General features: G+C 50.3%; 1 protein-coding gene across 1 annotated transcript in view; it reads right to left on the reverse strand.

Moving 5' to 3' along the window:
- The window catches only part of COPB1 (COPI coat complex subunit beta 1), an 821,662-nt gene that overhangs the window by 149,750 nt on the left and 650,764 nt on the right, over positions 1–21,148 (reverse strand). The window lies entirely within an intron of this gene.

Here is a 21,148-nt window from a genome sequence, read left to right on the forward strand (position 1 = left end):
GGGGGGGGGGGGGAACCCCCTCAAAAAAAACAAAAAATGGGTAAAAAAAAAAAAAAAAATTCGACCATTTGGCATTCGACCAAATGGTGTCGACCAAATTGTCTGTCGACCAAATGTTTTCGACCATTTGACTGGTAACCGATGAGGATCTGTGTATCATCAGCATAGTTGGTGTAGGGGATACCCAGGCCATCTAGATCATCAAACAGGGGCTTCGTGAACACGTTGTACAGAGTAGGGGAAACGCAGGAGCCCTGTGGGACTCCGCATGTGATGGGGATGGGGTCCGCAGAGGTGGAGAAGACACGCATGGATCTGTTGCTGAGGAATGACTCGATCCAGCCGATGGCTTCTTGGGAGAAGTGGGCAGCTGAGTCTAAATGATTGCATAGGATTTTGTGGTCAACTAGATCAAATGCCGCGGAGAGGTCTAGTAAAAGGAGTAATGCAGTTTTCCCGTTGTCTCTAAGGGTGTCTATTTGGGCTTTCAGATCAACGAGGGCTGTTTCAGTCCCATGTTGGGGTCTGAAGCCTGATTGTCGAATACCTAGGAGGTGGTTTATTTCAAGGTATTTTTGGATTTGTTGGTATGCTGTCTTGTCTAGTATCTTGAGCAGGAATGGGACGGTTGTAATGGGTCTATAATTGGTAGGAATGGAAGGGTCAAGGGAAGGTTTTTTAAGGAGGGGAAGGACCCAAGACTCTTTGAGGTTACTGGGGACTGTTCCTGATGAGAAGGAGGCGTTAACGAGTCTGGTGATGAATGGCGAGAGGTCTCTTGCCGCATCTTTATTTATTTATTTATTTGCTTTTAGTTCGTTTACAAGAATAAATTCATGTAGAACCTTTGCCGCATCTTTAATGATTTGTGGGGGGCATAGGTCGCCCTTACAGTTGGATGGCTTAAGGCTGAGAATGATTTTTTCCACTTCGAGAGTAGAGACTTTGGAGAAGCTGAAGCGAGCGGTGTTGGGTGTGGGGTATGGGGCTGAAGGGTTCGGGGAGGTGTTGGTGGGGTTGATTGGTTTGGTAAGGGAGTCTTTTGGACTGAAGGATATTGGACTAAAGGATTCGAACTTTGGTTGCGTAGTGGTCGCAGCTGGTGGACTGGCCGGTATGGGGGAAAATTGCCTGGTTGATTTAAGAGAGCTAGTTTTGTGGCTAGAGTATTTGTTCTTTCGAGAGCCGTGGTGTAAAGGTGGAGGGAGAGTGAGTCGCACAGTGATTGTGAGGGGGTTGGAACGGTCGTGGTGCAAGCTGGATTGGTGAATTCCGAGATTATTTTGTGGAGTTCTTTGCTTGGATTTTTGCAGTTTACGATTCGGGAGTTGTAGTGGGCTTTTTTTGCTTTCCGGATTTTGGCCTTGTACTGATAAAGGTGTCGTGCCAAGGTGGCCTTGCTCTCCTGGGTTTTGTCTTTCTTGTTTTTAATTCTGGTTTGAAGACCTGTGACTTTGTTGTTTAGTGCATTTTGGACATTAGTGCACCATTGTTTGTCCTTCACACAGGTATCTGGAATTAGCACTGGTGTTTCCTGTCTTTTTGCCATTTGCGTTCTAGGCATTTATATAGTTGATTAATGATCTTCAACTCAGGAGTGAACCATCTGGGGAAGAGGCCACGGCGGGTTAATGGTTTGCAAAGGGGTGTGAGCAAACCCCTCAGATGCATTTAGCCATGAGTCAAAGGCGTCGGGAGTTAGTTGCTTGTTGAGTTGGCAAGTAGGTGGTGGAGACTGGAGGAGTGTGTCAGCTAGGTCCGGGACGATTATTAGTTTTTTCCAGCATTTGCGTAGATTCAGAGGTTCAGATTAGAGTATGGGAAGGGTGGGGGTCAGGTGAGCGAATGGTGAACGAGAGAATGAAGTGATCGGACCAGATGATAGGGGTGGGGGGTTTAAATGAATCAGGGTGTTGGAGCTAAAGATGGCATCAAGAGTGTGTCCTTTATAGCGAGTCAGGCCATTTATGTGGGGTTAGAGGTTAATAGCGTCTAAACCGTCAACCAGAGAGTGTCTTGGGGTTGGTGGGGATGTCGAGCCATATGTTGAAGTCTCCAAGAAGGGAGAGGTTGGGATGGTTTAGTTGAAGGGTGGCAATAGAGTCGCAGAGGTTGTTTGCGAATTGCCTATCGTAGCCAGGGGGCCTGTAGATTATTAGGAAGCTGTGTGAGAGCGACGGGGAGAGGGATAGTTTAACAAGTAGAGATTCGCAGGAAGGAATGGAAGGTTGGTTGTCGATGATTGAGCCGTGGAAGAGAGACTTGAAGACGAATGCTACTCCCCCCTCCTCTGGAGGGACCGTTCAGTGGGATGAGGGAGTAGTCGGTGGGGGGGTGGGGTTAGACAGGCTTCATTAGCGATTGGGGCGAAGTCGTCAGAGAACCAAGTTTCGGTGATGAAGGCCAGGTCTGGTTTGTCAGAGGCGAGGAGGTCAAAGATGCAGTGTCTGTTTTTTGCTACGGATCGGGCATTAAATAGGATGCAGTTCACATCGGCAGGCGAGGTTGGTCTCGGAGCTGGAGCGGAGGGGGGTGGTGGTGGTGGAGAGAGTGGAGACTGGGGAGGGAGAGGAGTAGGGTGGGGGACGATGGAAGGGAATAGTGGGCGAGCAGAAAAATTGGCGGTCTTCGGGCGGGATTGGGTGGCTGCGTGTGTTAGGATGATCGGGTTTGGTTCGAGAGATTTGAAGGTAGGGTGTGGGCGGTTAGGAGTTTCGGTTGCAGTTGGTGAGAAATCGAGGGAGATGGGTTTCAGGAAGGGTGAGGCCACGGGGGAAGGAGGTGATTGCGGGAATGATGTGGTGGGTCGAGACAGGGGAGGCGAAGAGTGCTGAGAGATTGAGGGGGACCAGGTACGTTTCCTCTTTAGTTTCATTGTTGCGATTGGAGTGTGAGTGAGGGTAGGAGGGGGAGAGGGATGCAGCTTCGGTTCTTGCTAGGGCTAGGCGTGCAGTTTTTAGGGAGGGGAAAGGGTGCGGACGGGGGGAAGGGGGCAGGGGTTTCTGAGCAAGGTGGGGGTGGATGATTGCAGGGCGGGGGTGTGCCTGGTATGATAGTGAGGGGAGCGGGGATGGTTAACATTGGCTGGTCGGTGGTGGGGTTTGGGGGAGGAGTGGTCTTAGGGTGGTTGGCTCACCATCGTGCCCCTTTGGCTTTGGCTTGGTGTTTGGAGAGGGGAATGGTAGGGAATGCGGAGAAGGGTGGGATGATTTGGGCTGGGAGGGGACGGGAGGGAAGGGATCGTGGAGTGGAGGCGGTGAGCGGTGATAGTTTCCGACAAACACTAGTGGAGTGGGTGTGCCCATGCTTGGTACAAGCTTTTAGGTGGAATTTAGGAGGACTTTCTAAATGTAGTTCTAAATTCAGTGGAGGCACGCTTTTTAGGTACACTTCCAAGTTCAATTTGCACAGAGATGATATTAGACTTTTAGGCCCACTTCTAAATTCAACTGTACACAGAGATATTAGGACTATTGCTAGATTCAATTTTGTATTGAGATGATATTAGGTCTATCTCTATATTCAATTTTTCTGTAGAGGGGTTATTAGACTATTAGGCACACTTCTCTCAATTCGACTTTATATAGAGATATTAGGTCTACCTCTAGATTCAATTTTGTATAGAGATGATATTCGGTCTATCTCTAGATTCAATTTTTTGAAGGGGGGTATTTGACTATTATGCACACTTTTTTTAATTCGATTTTATAAAGGGTGGGTATTAGGCATGATTCTAAAAACAACTTTGTACAGAGAGGTTATTAGGGAGATTAGTCGGTTCAACCGGGCATGGTATTAGACTATTTGGATATTGGGCACATTTCTAAAATCAACTTCTAAATGCACAGGTATTAGACTTTCGGATATTGGGCACGCTTCTAAATGCACAGATATTAGACTATTAGGATAGTGGGCACACTTCTAGATTCAGCTTCTAATGCACTTCTAGATTCAGTCTCTAATGCACTTCTAGATTCGACTTTCACAGAGATGCTATTGGGTACATTTCTAAATTCGACTTCTAAATGCTCTTCGAATTCAACTTTCACCTGGAAGCTATTGGGCACACTTCTAAATTCAACTTCTAAATGCGCTTCTAGATTCAACTTTTCACAGAGGGGATATTGGGCACACTTCTAAATACAGCTTTCCATGCGCGGCTATTGGGTACACTTCTAAATACAGCTTTCACAGAGTGGCTGTTGGGTACACTTCTAAATACAGCTTTCACAGAGGGGCAATTGGGACACTTGCCTGTATTGAGCCTGTACTCCAGACCACAACAAGTTAATGCTCAATAAAATAACGTCCAATTACAAAAAAGAAATCATAGCTGCCAAACAAGAATCCTATAACCAGAGAATTGCACAATCCAACTCCAGTACCAAAGAGTTGTTTACAATCATCAAAGAACAGGAAACACCAGTGCTAATTCCAGATACCTGTGTGAAGGACAAACAATGGTGCACTAATGTCCAAAATGCACTAAACAACAAAGTCACAGGTCTTCAAACCAGAATTAAAAACACGAAAGACAAAACCCAGGAGAGCAAGGCCACCTTGGCACGACACCTTTATCAGTACAAGGCCAAAATCCGGAAAGCAAAAAAAGCCCACTACAACTCCCGAATCGTAAACTGCAAAAATCCAAGCAAAGAACTCCACAAAATCATCTCGGAATTCACCAATCCAGCTTGCACCACGACCGTTCCGACCCCCTCACAATCACTGTGCGACTCACTCTCCCTCCACCTTTACACCACAGCTCTCGAAAGAATACTCTAGCCACAAAACTAGCTCTCTTAAATCAACCAGGCAATTTTCCCCCATACCGGCCAGTCCACCAGCTGCGACCACTAGGCAACCAAAGTTCGAATCCTTTAGTCCAATATCACCAGAACAATTTCTCAAACTTCTATCTGCCCGCAAACCATCTGGCTCGCTGCTGGACCCTTGCCCAGCCACATACCTCAAAGAAATTTTTGCTTCCACCTGCGCAGGAGAACACGCAAGATCCATCATAAATGCCTCCCTTTCCTCTGGCATCTTTCCTGACGCATTCAAAACGGTTCATGTCAAACCTCTAATTAAAAAACCTTCGCTCAACCCTCTCGAGCCCAAAAACTACCGCCCCATCTCAAACACCAGGTTCCTTGCCAAACTCACTGACCGAGCCGCCTACTCCCAACTAAATGCCTTTGTCGAAGCCAACAATCTCCTAGACCCCCGCCCAATCAGGTTTCAGAGCCCATCACGGAACTGACACCACCCTAACCTCAATCTGGGATGACCTCAAAATGACGGCAGACTCCACAGGATGTGCCGCACTAATCCTTCTTGACCTATCCACCGCCTTTCGACACAATCAACCACTCAATCCTCCTAGATCGCCTCCACTCCCTAGGAATTCGTGGAACTGCTCTTAAATGGATAGCTTCATTCTTCAAAGATAGGTACCAAATAACTATACTCTCCTCCTATACCTCCCAAGCCCGACCAGTAGACACAGGAGTCCCACAAGGAGCATGCCTATCCGCCCTCCTGTTCAATCTCTACTTGAACACCCTCCCACCAATAATTCGTTCACACAACATCCTGTGTTACAACTACGCCGACGACACTCTACTAATTCTAAAACTCCTAAACTCAAAACCCAACTCCCAGCCTGACCTGGCCTCCTGCCTCCTTGACATAGAACTCTGGATGACCCAAAGCCACCTCTTGTTAAACCCCTCCAAAACGGAAATCCTGGTATGTGGCAACTTGGAACTTCTTCTGCACCCACTCCCATGGCTATCCGCCATGGGCAACTCACCGACCCCCTCCAACTCAGTGAAAAATCTTGGATGCACCCTTGACTCTGACCTAACACTCTCACGCCAAGTCAACAACGTCTCAAAGTCCTGCCACTACCACCTTAAAACCCTTAGGCGCATTTTTCCATATCTCTCCTTTCCCAACAGACTCTCCGCGGTCCAATCAATCGTTATATCAAGACTGGACCACGCAAACCCCTTATACCTCGGAGTCCATGCGTACCAACAGAATAAACTCCAAAGAGCACAAAAACGCGGCAGCCAAATTACGACTTACGCTCGGCCCAAGAGACCACATTTCCCTAGCCCTTAAGACGCTGCACTGGCTTCCAGTAGCCCGAAGAGTGACTTTCAAAACCTTATGCATCTCCCATCGAGCACTGCATAAAACCGGACCTCAATATCTTCAAGACAAACTAAAACTCTATCACCCCCCAACACACCCTACAATCAAGCTCAACCAGCCTCCTAGTCATACCAAAGACACTCAGTCAGATTAGGCGGATCATCATTCTCAGCCTTGGCCCTCACGCTATGGAACTCACTCCCACCCCACATCCGCCGAACTGAGGATTTAACGTCTTTCCGCAAACTGCTTAAAACCTGGCTCTTCAACTAAAACTAACCCGTACCAAACTAACCCAAACAGACTAAGAGCATCTCAATGACTCCAATCCAACAAACTACCTTATGCGAGAAATTGATAGCCAAAAACCCCTAATACAAACTAGATGGACAAACAGAATCAAACGAATAAAGTAGATCAAAGCAATGAATTGGTTAATAAGAGTAAATCATACGGATACGGTAAAGATATTAAAACTGCTGAAATGGACATAATGCATGAGGAGTGAACAAAATGAAAGGCGTGGAGGAAATAGAATGAAGCAGGTGGAACAGATGAATGCGCTGAGTGGACGAATGCATGCGTGGATGAACAGATGAATATATAGTTCGAATGAGTGTGGAAATGAAGGTATATGTAGATCGGATGAAAGTATAGAATGGATGACATGTTGAGCGGATGATTGTGTAGAGCGGCGGACGAGTGTGTAGCGCGGATGAATGCGTAAATACAGAGAAGCGAGTAGAACGCAGGAGTGCGTAAAACAGATGAATGTGTAGAACGGATGAGCGTAAACCGGATGCGTGTGTAGAACAGATGAGTATGTACAGCGGTTGAGTATGTAGAGCGCATGAGTGTGGATAGCTGATGAGTACGGAACTGCGGAGAGTGTGTAGATCGCTGGAGCAGATGAATGTAAAGACCTGGAGACTGTATAGAGTGGATCAGTGGATAGAGCAAAACAGATGAGAATAGAGATGAATATATGCAACAGGATTTTACTGTTGAATGCGTGAAAAGCGGGTGAGTGCAGAGAGCGGGTGAGTGCAGAGAGCGGGTGAGTGCAGAGAGCGGGTGAGTGCAGAGAGCGGGTGAGTGCAGAGAGCGGGTGAGTGCAGAGAGCGGGTGAGTGCAGAGAGCGGGTGAGTGCAGAGAGCGGATACGCGCGGGGAACTGTTGAGTTCAGGGAGTGCGGGGAGCAGGCGATTGCGTAGGGTGGGTGATTGCGTAGAGTAGATGAAGGTGTAGTGCATGCAAAGGGACAAAGCGGACAAACGCCTAGAGCGGATGAGTTACACAAACCGGGTGAGTGCGTAGAACCGGAAAGCATGTAGAACGGATGAACGGCGAATGCATGCAGAGTGCGCGGAACGGGTGAACGAGCGGAGCGGGATGGATGAGCTGTGCGGAAGAATGTGTAGAGTGGAAGAACAGACTAGTGGGTAGGGCCAGCAAACATATAGAACAGACGAGTGCTTATGAGTGATTATGAAAAAAGGGATACATAGAGGGGGCGAGTGCGTAGAGGGGGCGAGTGTGTAAAACAACTGAATGCATAGTACGTGTGAGGGCATAAAGCGGGCGAGTGCCTGGAGCAAACGTGTGCCTGGAGCGAATGGATGAGTACGTAGAACGAACGAGCACAGAGTGCATCCAGTACCGACGAGTGCGTAGAATGGATGAGTACGTAGAGCTACTGAATGTGTAGACCATGGGGCAAACAAGAGTGCATGCGTGGGGCAGACTGGAGTATGCAGGGCAGACTGGAGCGTGCACGACAGTCTGGATGTTACGCTCACCTGGCTCCCACAGAGGCGTCGATCTGAACTGTACAGCTGCGGTCTCCACCAATGTGATGTGTAGGGCCGAGATGATGGACTGGACTGGACTGGCCCACCTAGCTTCGTTTGCTTGGCCTGTAGGAATATTCTTCTGCAAATGGAGAAAGGGGATTAACCACCCGTGGAGTTGAGCCAATCCCCCCCACCCCTGCTGTTCTCCCCACAGATCACCTTTGATGTCCCCTCTTATAGTCTCACCTGATGGTTTGAAAAGATGAGCTCTTCATCCTGCATTGAGCGCAGGGGCGCGTTGATAACCAGTTGCTTCACTGGCTCGAAGGAATTGGTGCGTTCCAGAACAATATTGACTCCGAAAAGTATGTAGTTCGAAAGAGTTCACATGTCTGACTTTCACTCTTGTCCGATTCCTTGCAGTTTGCAGCTTGACCCCAGCGAAGAGTTCCTCGTGGTAGCTGACGAAGTTCAGGTAAGGATTTGGCTTATCCTACACAGTTCAATAAAATAAGGCCAGAATGTAACCTGTTGCTTGCTCCCTTATTCAGGTGTGGAGAGAAAATTTGAAGTTCAGGGAATAATGCCTCCGGGGGTAAAATTAGGTAAGTCTATTGTGGTGAGAAGAGTTCCCCTTGTTTGTCCCTTTGTCTCACCTTGTTGTCCCTTTGTTCCCCTTAGGGGCCGGGGTACGGCGAGGATGCAATGGAGACTGCGCCGACCTGTGAAGAGGAATAGTACCCCCGGCGGTAATCAGGTAAGTCTATGGGGGTAGTTACTATTGCCTCTGTTTATTCCCTTGGCTCACCTTTGCTGTTCTTGTGTTCTCCTTAGGTGCCAGAGTGTGGCGGGAACGTGCAGAAGGATGAGGTGGATCGTGAGGATGCTGTGAAGGCCGGTGAGTTCAGCGCGGCGCTGCAGCAGGCGAGGCGGTGCGCGTAAAATGCTTCTTTCTTCCAGCTCGAAGGCACGGTGGATCTGGAATTCAGGTAAGGATCGAAGGTTTTGCTCTTATTCTAACCTCTTCTCCTTCTGTTCCTCCCTTTTTCTAGGAGCTGCAGACTCGAGGCGGGCGTGGCAGAAGACTGGATGCAGGCTTGCAGACACAGTGAGCGTTACGCTGCTGGATGCAGAATAACGCAAAGCGTGTGCTGCTCTTCGGTTGTGGTTTAAATAGCCTCCAAAGTAGTCCCAGGTAAGTATTCCTCCCCAGCCCCACCCGAGTAAAAAATAGTCCCAAAGTAAAATAGTCCCTTCCAAGCCTCATTTGGTTTGGAGCTCTGCAGCATGGTCTGCATCAGGTGACTTTGCAGCATGGTCTGCATCAGGTACGTTCTACTCTATGAGCCTGGCGCCATAGGCGCCAGGACTGACTGTCCATATGAGCCTGGCGCCATAGGCGCCAGGACCGCACCCAAACAGCCCCTAAGCAGGGGTTTTTGGGCTTGCTCAAAATAACTTGATGCCTGCTTCCGGGGTTGCTGGACCTGGTCTGGTGCCCCGGGGGTAGGCACCATGACACTGGAATGCATAAGCGCGTGGAGCGGACCGGAGTGTGTGGAGCAGACTGGGGTGCTCGGAAAGGATAGGAGTGCCTGGAACGGACCGGAGCACATATAATTGCGTGACATATATAGTATGGCTTGGAATGCAGAGAACGTTTGAAAGAGCATATAACCCATCACATCACACCACCATGCTTACTCTCTCCTTTACATCACCACTCAACTAGAACACAGAGATACTATGACATCATTCGGTGTAACTGTTCTCATACCAACATCCGCCGCACACTCCACATCATTCTAAGTAAACACTGCTGGTTCCACCCACCCCCAGCCAGGCGTTCTCCTCAGGCCTAACGCAGCCACATCCGGTCTGGATAAATCCTGCCAGAACGAACACATACTCCTGATCTCTCAACCACCACACCTACCGCTAAGAAGCAGCTATTACACGAATACCCACCAGCTGCACACATACCCGGTGTTCACACGCACCTTTTGACTCCCTCTACTGATCTGAACTTCGGTTCCCAAGGGCGTTCAACCTAACAGCGCCTTCAGACCATACCAATGGTATATAAGGCGCTATATATATGCCAAACAACATAACATCTTATGTGGAAGTAGGAAATGCAGAACGCTATTTGCTAAGTCCTCATTCTCCAGCGGTAACTCCTGGTCACTGGTTAATGCTGGATACCCAGTAGCTGATTTTAGCTCCTGCTTATCCAATCTTAATTTTGATCACTGTACAAATGCTGTAAAAAGGACTCCACCCCCGATGAAGCCACAACTAAATTACAACTGCCACATGGCTACTCCATGTTAGGCAAGATTGTATCCAGTACCCTGTGGGAGACTGCACCAGCCTTGTCCTCTTGGCAATAGTTAAGCCAACCTTTGGTATAAGCATGTAGTATACAAGTTGGCAGAGTGACTGAGCAGCCAGGCGTATCTCAAGAGGGGTCAATGTGAGCTGTAGGGTTGCAACATAGAGATTCACAGTGACAGGTATTCAAATAACACTTGCACTCAAGGTTTCTTGATTAAACAATTATTTATTAATTTAACAGTCAGTTTGAATAAACCTTCTTTAGAAGGGAGAAAATAGGTAACACTTAAAATATACTTCAAAAATGCATTCAATAAATCAGTAGATGCCCATTGGGGATGGCACAAAGACACTTCCTTCACCCTGAGCTGACTTACATAACTAGGACACTGTGGACATTGATATATCACTGGTATATTAAGAGCAATACTGAGTTTAGTGTCAAAAGGAAAAGGTTAAGGGAGAAAACAATGGTTAACAAGCTTCTCAAACAGGTAAGCCCGTTTAACCCCCCCCCCCCACCCCACCCAATGCAATGTAGATTAACCCTCTCCCAGCTACACCAGTTAAGAATGTGTGACATTTTGGAGGAACAGATTAAAACAAAGTCAGAGGTTAGAAGAGTCTTCAGGGGGCCAGGACAGCCAATGTCAATTGAGCAAAGTCTAGGGGAGCTGCAGTTCTTCTTGAAGGGAAGTAAAAATTCTTGCACGAGGTTATAGAGAGTTTGTTAAAAAGGAAATCACTGTTGGGCCACAAGCTGGGAGGTTTGTGATAGGCAAAGCTGCAAACTACTCTGCAAAAGGCAGCAAATGCAAGTCTCAACTGAGAGCAAGCAAGCTACACAACAAGAGGTAAGTACCCCTTAGTTCACAGTACTTTAGGTCTGAAGAAATGGTTCCAGCTGGCTTCTGTTCCTGTTGTAGTCTGGCAGGTCCTGTTGTTCCTAGTCCTCAATCGTGGCGACAAGAGGGAGGACGTCAGGGGACTCCTGCACTACAATTCGAAGGCAGCAAAGAGCAAAGTTCAGATCAGCAGCACTTTGCGGTTTCAGCTTCTCGCTAATAGCACCAACGAGGTTCTTGGACACTTTGTGGGCTTTCCTTGCTTCTGGGGTCCAGCACTCTGTTGAGGTGGCGCAGGCTTGGTTAGTTCCTGCAGCAGCACTGGAAGTACAGCCAGCAGAGAAAAGGTTTCAAGTCAAGTTCGTCTTGGGGTCAATTGGTCCCACCAACCCAAGGGGAGAAGTGGTCCTTTGCAGGGCTTCTCTAGTCGAGGCGAATTCAGAGGTTCAGCACTGCAGCTTCACCGGGAAACCCAACGGTCCAGGGGTTGCAGCAAGCGGCTCTTCGAAGTTATTCTTTGGATTCCTTCATACAGTGGTCGACTCTGCCTTCCTCGCAAAAGACCTTGCCTTTTATGGAACAAGTTACAGGTAAGTAACTGTTGTTCTCCAGCATGGGTCTGGCATGGATTCACATGCTCATGAATATAAGAATACATAGCAGTATACACATCCACAACCACGGGAGGTGACGAGGCTCAACATTAAGCATTACATAAAACTCAACATTAAGCATCTCTTACCTCCTCACCAGGCTCACCTTAAGCGAACACGTTGCGCAGCACTGCCTGGCCGACTCTGGACTCCTCCCTGGAATCCCGGTCGATGCAGTAGAATTTCGTGAAGGTGTGCGTCGACCGCCACGTAGCAGCCCTGCAGATGTCCAGCAGGGGCACACCTGACAAGAAGGCCGTGGTAGCAGAGATCACTCTCTGAATGGGCTCTCGGACGGCCGGGGAACGGTCGGTTTGCCAACCGATGACAGTGCATGATGCAGCCGGAGAGCCATCTGGAAATGGAAGCCTTCGAGAGAGCCTTCCCTTGGTTCACAGGTCCAAAGTTCACAAACAGCTGTGAGGTCTTACGAAAACTCTTTGTTCGGTCCACGTAGAACTTCAGCGCTCTAGCTACATCCAGCGAGTGGCGACGAAGGGAAAAAAACTGGCAACACCAAGGGCTCATTGAGATGGAAGTCAGATGGCACCTTGGGCATGAAGGAGGGGTGCACCCTAAGCACCACCCTCGTCTCATGAAAAATCAAGTATGGAGGCTTGCAGGATAGAGCCTGAATCTCTCCCACGTGTCGTGCTGAGGTGATGGCCACAAGGAACGCTGTCTTCCACAACAGGAACTTCAACAGAGACGAAGGCAAAGGCTCGAATTGCGGGCCCATGAGCCTAGTCAGCACCACGTTAAGCTCCCATGCCGTGGCTGGAGCCTTCACCGGCGGGAATGATCGGAACAGTCCTTTCATAAACTCCTTCACCAGGCAAGGAGACCACAGGAATGACCGTCCTGCAGTTCTGGTGTCTCGGGAAATCGCTGCCAGATATATCTTGATGGAAGCATGAGCTAGTCCAGCTTTGGCCAGCGACAGCAAGTACGGTAGCACTTGAGGGGCAGTAATCCGTAGAGGGTTAATCTTCTGTGCACGGCACCAGACAGAGAACCTCTTCCACTTGTGTCTGTAGCACTTGAGAGTTGAGGATGCCCTGGCCTTTGCAAGAACCTCTCTGCAGTCAGCCGGGATATCGTACCCTCCAAACTCTAGTGCTGCAGGAGCCAGGCCTGCAAGTTCAGCGACACCGGGTCATGATGAAGAATGGCGCCTCCTTCTCTGGAGAGAGGATCTGCATCTGTCGACAGTTTGACTGGTGGGGACGCTGACAAGTCCAGAAGGTCCGGGAACCAGATCTGTCTCGGCCACCTCGGTGCGACGAGGATCATCCTGCACCGGGACCTCTTGAGTTGGTTGATGAGCCTGAGCAGCAACGGCGGGAATGCATACAGGAACAGGCCGTCCTAGGGGAAAGAGAAAGCATCGCCCATGCTCCTCGGCTGGGGGAACCTGCTGGTGAACCTCTGGAACTTGGAGTTTGTCGCCGTCGCGAACAGGTCGATTTGGGGTTTGCCCCATTGCCGGAAGAGTTTATCCTCTTGATCCTGGCGTAGTTCCCACTCGTGGCACGAGCGCAGCTCCCCGATGAGTGAGTCTGCAATGGTGTTTTTTATCCCTGCTAGATGAAAAGGCACCAGAAACATCCCCTGGGCAACGGCCCAGTGCCACAGATCATGGGCTTCCTTGGACAGGGCTGGTGGTGTTGTCAGTGAAGATCCTCACCACCTTGCCCTTGAGGGACGGGAGGAATGACTTGAGGGCCCAGAACACCGCTCGGAGCTCCAGTATGTTGATGTGGAGCAGCCTCTCCTCCGGGAGCCACAGGCCTCTTGCGTGAAGATCTCCGGTGTGCGCTCCCTTCCCCTCCAGGGAGGCATCTGTTGTCACAGTTGCCTGGTATGCTGGGGTCTGAAAGTCTGTGCCCGCCGCGAGATGCGCGCGCGTGCCCCACCATCGGATTGCCTGGCGGAATACCTCGTTGAGTGAGATCTTGTCCTCGAAGCTGCCGGTCGCTTGCATCCAACAGGCGTCGAGGAACTCCTGCAGAGGGCGCATACGAAGCCTGCACAGGCGCACCAGATAGATGCAAGAGGACATCATCCCGAGCAGGGACTTGATGGACCTCACTCTGGCCACGTCCGTGGCCAGCAGACGCTGTACCTTGCCCAGGATAGCCTGCGTTCTTTCCTCCGACGGCCAGGCCAATCGCGCCACTGTATTGAGCTTGGCTCCCAGAAACAGCACGACCTGCGACGGAACCAGGTGGGATTTGGGGAAGTTGATGGAGAATCCCAGGTCTGTGAGCAGCTGGACGGTCTTCGCTGTGTGTTCAACGGCGAGCTCCCTTGTCCCTGCTCGGATGAGACAGTCGTCCAGGTAGGGGTAGACGTGGATCCCTACTGGTGCAAGGCACTTGGTGAACACCCTTAGCGCAGACTTCAATCCGAACGGGAGGGCCTTGAACTGGTAGTGCCGTCCCTGGACTACAAACCAGAGAAACCTTCGGTGACCTTTTAGGATGGGCATGTGAAAGTACGCATCCTCCAAATCCAACGACGATAGGAAGTCGCCTTCCTCCAGCTGGCCCAGCACGTGCTGGAGGGTGACCATCCGGAACTTCTGTGCCTTGATGTATTTGTTTAGCCGACGCAGGTCCAGGATGGGACGCCAACCTCCTGTCTTCTTCCCGACGAGGAAGTATCTTGAGTATACTCCGGAGCCCCAGAGCCTCTTTGGGACGAGCTTGATGGCTCCTTTCTTGAGCATCGCCCTTACCTCTAACAGCAGTTGAGGGACATGGTTTTCCTTCCTGGCCACTGGAGGAATTCGGGGGCACTTCTTTAGGAATTCCAGAGTGTGCCCGTGGGCCAGGGCATCCAGCACCCAACGGTCGGTGGAGATGGACTCCCACACGCTGACGAACTTCGCCAGCCGGCCTCCCACCGGGGTGCTTCAGTGGGGGCCCGACGCAACGCCCGGTTCATTCTTGTTTGGAAACAGCCTTGCCTCCTTAGCCTCCCTGGCGACGACGGCGAGGTCCACCTGACTTGCCTCGTTCCCTGTAGGCTTCTTGCGATGAGGAACTGGCCACTTGACGGTAGGTCGAGGAGCCGCCGCCAAATCCTTTGGAGGCACCTTGCTTGCCTCCGGAGTTCCGAAAGGGCGGCCACCGTTGCTGCAGAACTCCCAAGGCCCGAGCCGTCTCTGTCTTGATGGCCTGCAGCGACTCATCCACTGTCTTTCCAAACAGATTGTTCCCATCGAAGGGCATGTCCAAAACCTTGGCTTGCACGTCCTGGCGGAAATCTGTCGCGTTGAGCCACCCCCGCCGTCTAAGGCAAAAGCCATTGCCCAACTGGTGGAAACCAGTGTCGGCAATGTCCGTGGCCACAGTTATGGCGTGGTCCGACGCCACCTCACCCTCCTGTAGGATCGCCAGGGCCTCTGCCCCCTTGTCATCCGGGAGGAAGTCCAACAGGGGGGCGATCTTGTACCACAATTCCCTGTCGTAGGGGGCCACAATCGCTAGGGCGTTGGCCGCCTTATTCGTCGTCGGCGCCGACGAGACGACTCGTCCCATGGCGTCCAGCTTCTTTACCTCGCTGTCCGGTGGGGAAGTTGAGGATGAAGTCGATGCCCCCCCCCCCCCGCTTTCTTCTTGGCCGCTGCAGAGATGACCGAATCTGGGGTAGGCTGTGCCCTAAGGCACAACGGGGTGGTGTCGGGGACCCGGTACTTCTTCTCGTACCGGTCCCTCTTGGCAGGTGTCGTGGACGGGTTCTTGAGAAGGGCAAGTCCCTCGTCCCAGATGTCATCCAGCAACGGCACCGCGAGGACCGTCTTCCTCTTGGCCTTGCGCCGTTGGTAGAGGAAGCCTTCCTTCTCTTCGGGGCAGAGCTGAAAAAGCTTGGATGCCCTGGCAACCATGGCGTGGAAGGAGCCAATCTCGTCGGGCGGGGACGCCCAAGGGATCAGAGACAGGAGGTCAGTCCCGTCGTCACCACCATCGTCATCCGTCCCCGTCGTGGACGTGTCTGTTCCCGTGTCTTCCCTCGGGATCGGGGAAGGCGACAAAGGCTGAGAAGGACGTGAGGGCTGAAGGGGCACTGGATGAATTCTCCTCCTCTTGTTTGGAGGGCTTCCCGACAGACCTGGTTCAGTCGGGTCGTCCGTCGGGGGTAGGGGCAGTCTCGTCCTTATCTCCGTGCATAAGGCTTGGACTGCCGTCAAAATGGCCGCCGAGTTGTCCTGCTACGGGCGTGACGGGCACGACGGTTGCTCCTCATCCACGGGAACCTAGTCGTCGTTGCCGCTCTCGCCGCCCTCCTCGTCGGGATTTCTCCCGTAGGACCGGGCCTCTTCCAAGTTCTCGGTCAGTTCCTCCTCGGAGGTTGTGTCCGTGTCCGTAATGGCCACCACCCCCCCCCCTTTTTCCACCGGGGTCTTCACGGGGGTCTTCTCGATGGGCTTAAAAGAGGATTCCCGCCAGGGCCGCAGCGACTCCCTCGATGGAGGCCTTAGCCGGGTGGATCAGGGCCTTCGCCGCCTTAGGCGGGATTGAGGCCTTCACCTTAGGGGGAGGGCCACTGCCTCGCTCCCCCCTCGGCCGGTTCCTTCGAGATCAACCGGGGCTTCTCCAGAAGCTTAGCCGGGTTCTCGGATTTTCTCTTCCCCGAGCCAGAGAGTTGGCTTGCGGTTGATGGCGTCGGTGAAGGTGCGCCCTGCGCCTGGCAGCCAAGGAGCCCGACCGTTCGGTGCTCCCGGTGCCCGCGGACTCGCGGTGCTTTGCCTTCTGTTGGGCCCCCGTCGCCAGGGCGCCCTCACAGGACTTAGCAGGTGAGAAGAAGTCAGAGCGGTCTTCTGAGCTCTTGCCTTCCAGCCAGTTGGATAGGCGGGTCCAGCGTCCCTAATAGTCCGATCCGACATGTTCATGCAAAACGCAGTCCTTCTCCACGTGCGTTTTGTCCTCATGGAGGCAATAAAGGCATTGCGAATGCTTGTCCTCCTTGAACACATTTTGTAGGTTGCATCCAGGGCAGATCCTGAACAGTTTGCCGGGAGTCGAGCTTCCCTTCTACTGGGCCAGGGGAGTTGCTAGGTCTGGAAAAGACCCGGGGCTAGGCTGATGTTGGAACTGTTGAGACTGGGGGCTAGCTAGTCTTTTGGCTGCAGCTCCTGAGATTCTATCCGGGGCTACAATCAAAAGATCAGGGGCTATAGCCCCCTTAGCCCCCCCCTAGCAACGCCACTGTGCTGGGCCATGTTCTTCTCATCCCCGAGGTAGGCCTCAGAAACTTCTGGAATCCTCCAAGAAGCGTAACTCGACGAAAACTTCCCCCTTGAGGGGCGTAGATAAATCGTATGATGATCGGAAGTAGAAACGGTGGAGCTTGAGGCTCGATTAAACCGAAAAATTTGATAAATATCTTTGAAAAAGCACAAAACGCAGTAAAAGCTCAAGAGCTATAGCACGAGGATTCCCAACACTTGAGCGTGCGGTAAAAATCTGAGGATGGCTGCCAGGGACGGGGCTTAGAGAGAGGGCAGTCATTGGCTGGGGGCAGTATGACCCAGAGACCAGTGATTGGTTACTAAGAAAGACAGATCAGAAACGAAACTGATACTGATTTTTTCTTTACCAAGGATTCCCAGCCTGACGACGGGGAATACTCATGAGCATGTGAATCCATGCCAGACCCCATGCTGGAGAAGCAAGTTTCTCCCATTCATTTGCAGCCATGCTGTCACTCACACAGCTTTCAGCCAATCACCTTTGGGTGCATTCCTGTAACCAAGGAGACTAAGCACAGGGAGTTTCGGGCACCTCCCTCACTTCCTGCCCTGCAGTGAAGCCCGCCCAGGACAAAACAAAGGGACCAAACCTGGTTTGGCACACAGAGTAAATCTCAAGAAGGACATTTACAACAAGAAATTGCGAAAAAAAGACCAGGCCATTTTGACAGAATGGGCACCCTGTGGGTGCAATACTGCAGCTGAGGATTCAGTCTGCAGTACAAACACACAATGGTAGGATAAAGTAAGCCACTGCCACCAGTCATTAATTGTAGAAAGGGTAACACAAAAATGTTACATGAAAAGGTAGACACAGGGGATACTAAGTAACCCCTCCAGCACCCTATTGTAAGATAGTGTGTGCTGGGTCTACAAAGTTACAAAAAGGTAAGTAAAGTCAATTTCACTTTACTGCTCTTTGAAACAGTAGTTTATCCAAGACAAGGTATTTAAACCTTTGGGTAATCTAAAGGACTTCCCTGTGCCACTGCACGGAAGGTGCTGTGTGTCACAATGTAAAAAGATGCCTATGGAGTTTGTCAGACTCCAAAACCAAAAGAAACACAGAAAACACATAGGATTAAAAGTACAAAGTCCCAAAGTTCAGCAGAAGAGCTGGAGGTCTCTAGGGTGGGAGGAATTAAACACAGAAAATGAAAATTCTCCATAACAGTAAGTTTTCCCTAGGGGTTTGGGAGTACTGTAGCCCATTGCCACTCCCCAAGAATCCCCTACTCAGGTGACCCTCCCTCGTTTGTCCAACCCCAGGGTAAGGATCCAAGCACAATGACCCCTTCCTGGCCACCTGAGCAAAGGATCCGGGGGGGTAGTAAATGCGAGGACGCCCTTGGATTTCTCACAGGACAAGTACTCCCGTTCCCATGAGGAACTCCCTCAGGCTGGACATAGCATGGCCTACATGGGATGTTTTAAAACCCAAGAAAATCGGACCTATCAAGACTGGGACGAAGGAACGACTAAGGAATATTATTTATCTTGAAAGAAAAGGTGGTTTCCCTTTAATTCAAGATGTCGACTTTACTAGGACGAGGTTGTTAAAGGACGTGCACCCAAACAGGGATGAGAGAGATATAGGCGAAGAGAGGATCGCCGACACAGGCAGTGGGAAGCCCCAAGCTTCCCACCGGAACGGGAATCAAGGAACCTGCGAGTTTCAAACTTGCATGCAGAAGCTATTTGGGACGCCAATGTTGTGGTGGACCCAAGAAAACTACATGGCGGGAGCCCAAACCAGAGTGGAGGTGGCGGCAAGATGACAGAGGGAAATCTGTGGTGGGCGTTGGCCCGACAAACGTTGCTGAGATCACCAACAGAAGAGGATCGCACAGTGTCTGTGAATGCAGCTAGGCACAGAGACACCACGAGAAGGATAGATTGTGTGAGGATACAAGCGCCGTGGAGGGGACTACAAGACGGTGAGAAACCTGTATCAGAAACCCTTCAAGGGCAATCGATATGGCGAACAGCTAACTCGTTAGCTTTAAACCCAAGTGGCTATAAAGGTTGTGATGCAAGAGGAAATCATTACGATATGCAGCTAACTCGTCACAGTAGAAGACATGCAACAAAGTTAGCTTTGAACCCAATTGAATATAAAGATTGTGAATCAAGAGATCTTCAATCTATACATGGAGCCGCTGGGAGCCCTCCTAGCCAAACAAAACATACACATCCACCAATACGCCGACGACAAACAAGTATACCTCAAGATTGACTCCATAAAGGACATCCACAGGCTCAAAACCTGCCTCTCGTGGATCCAGTCATGGATGTCCAGTGCATACTTGTAGCTCAACCCCGCCAAGAACGAATTCCTACTCCTCAACACCACCAAACACCCAGACATACTAACCATGAACTATGAGGGCTTCACACCTAAGCTCTCCTCCTGCGCCATGTCCCTCTGGTTCCACATTGACAAACACCTCACCTTCAAGAGACACATAGCTAAGAACACTCAGACAGCTTGGCTTCAGCTCTCCCTCCTGCAGAAGGCCAAGCCCTTCCTCCCTCCGACAGCTTTAGATCAACCATTTAAGTACTGGTCCTATCCCACCTGGATGGGGCCAATGCACTCCTGTCGACCTCGCTTGTGCCCCTGTGATATGTCCTACATGCAGCTGAATGCCTCATTAAGAGTATGCGCAGATACAACTACATCACCTCAGCCCTCAATGACCTTCACTGGCTGCCACTGCAAGCATGAATCACCTTCAAGTCTTGCTGCATCATCTTAAAAGCAGTCGCCCTGAAGTTACCCAGCTACCTCACGGGGAAACTCAGCATCTCCGGCAGACAGCGCACCACCAGAAGCTAAAGACATGCAGACTTGAAATCTGCTGCTGCAAAAAGGAAAGGACCAGAAAACAAGTCTTCCCTCCCTATGCTGCAAGACTATGGAACCTCCTCCCAGTCAGCATCAGACTCGCCCCCACGCTCCTACAATTCTGAAAAGAACTCAAGACCCACCTCTTCAAGGAGGCTCTCCTCCTCAACACCTAGGCCATCACATCACCCCTCGCTCCACCTGACTCACTAGACGCTGCCCACACTTCCCCTCCCCACGACCCAGTACAGCTGTACCACTCTATACTACCCCCGCTGCATATCGGTTCTGTTACCTCTGAAAAGCACTCTGTTAAGCACTTGGAATGTTGTATGCCTCTGTAAAGTGCTCCGTTGCTTCTCGAAACTAGGTCCATGCTCAATAAATACCACAATAATAATAATTAAAATAAAAGAGAATCACTATAACACACAGTTAACTCGGCTCAGTAGAAGAAAGTAAAAAGTCAACTTGGGAAAGAAATAAACACAAAGGTGGCAAACTAAGAGAAAAGGCTGAGGAAAACTTATGCAACAAGAAAGAGAACCAATGTATGAAAATACCCTGGGAAGGTAAGAAAACAGATCACTATCCTGAACAACAACTTAGTGAAAAAGACAAATAAGAAAGAGGTGCAGTGACCCTTATACGTATGAATCAGAAAAAAAAAAATCCTGAGAGCCAGGAAAAATTGAACTATTGTAGAGTGAGTAACACACCATGAAAAGTAGATTACTGTAAAAGAGTGCAACTAGGTCTTTGACCAAAACCATAAATCAGGTAAGAGAACCAAAGGGAATATGAGAAGAAGAGAAAAAGTGCAATATCCTAATTGGGGAATTGAAGGAATTAATCCACAAAGTCACGAGAGACTACTTACAGATTGTGTATTAGAGACTGGTTACTAGCAGTACCCTCAGGAGAAGGGAGTCATTTTCCTGATTTAAGTTAGTTTTCTCATAGTGGTAGGGTCAGTTATGGTAGATTTGGACAGTGGGCTTGTTATTTTGGACATTCACGACTGACAGACGAGCACCATAGTTGGTAAAATAGTCAGGGACGGCCCATAGTCACAGGGAAAGTTAGGCTTTCTATATTTTAATAAACCAGTGAACATCATGTCCTCTAAGAGTCTGTGTCCTCCTTCTGACTCGCCACACATTACAGTTGAAATCCCCTCTGACACTCGCTTGTAAAGGCATAAACAGCATGCAAGCAGTGTGTGCATAAATTAATCGCTTACTGCAAGTAGA

The sequence above is a fragment of the Ambystoma mexicanum genome, chromosome 11 (assembly GCF_040938575.1).
Source record: "Ambystoma mexicanum isolate Mex_15411 chromosome 11, UKY_AmexF1_1, whole genome shotgun sequence".
Classification (NCBI taxonomy): domain Eukaryota; kingdom Metazoa; phylum Chordata; class Amphibia; order Caudata; family Ambystomatidae; genus Ambystoma; species Ambystoma mexicanum.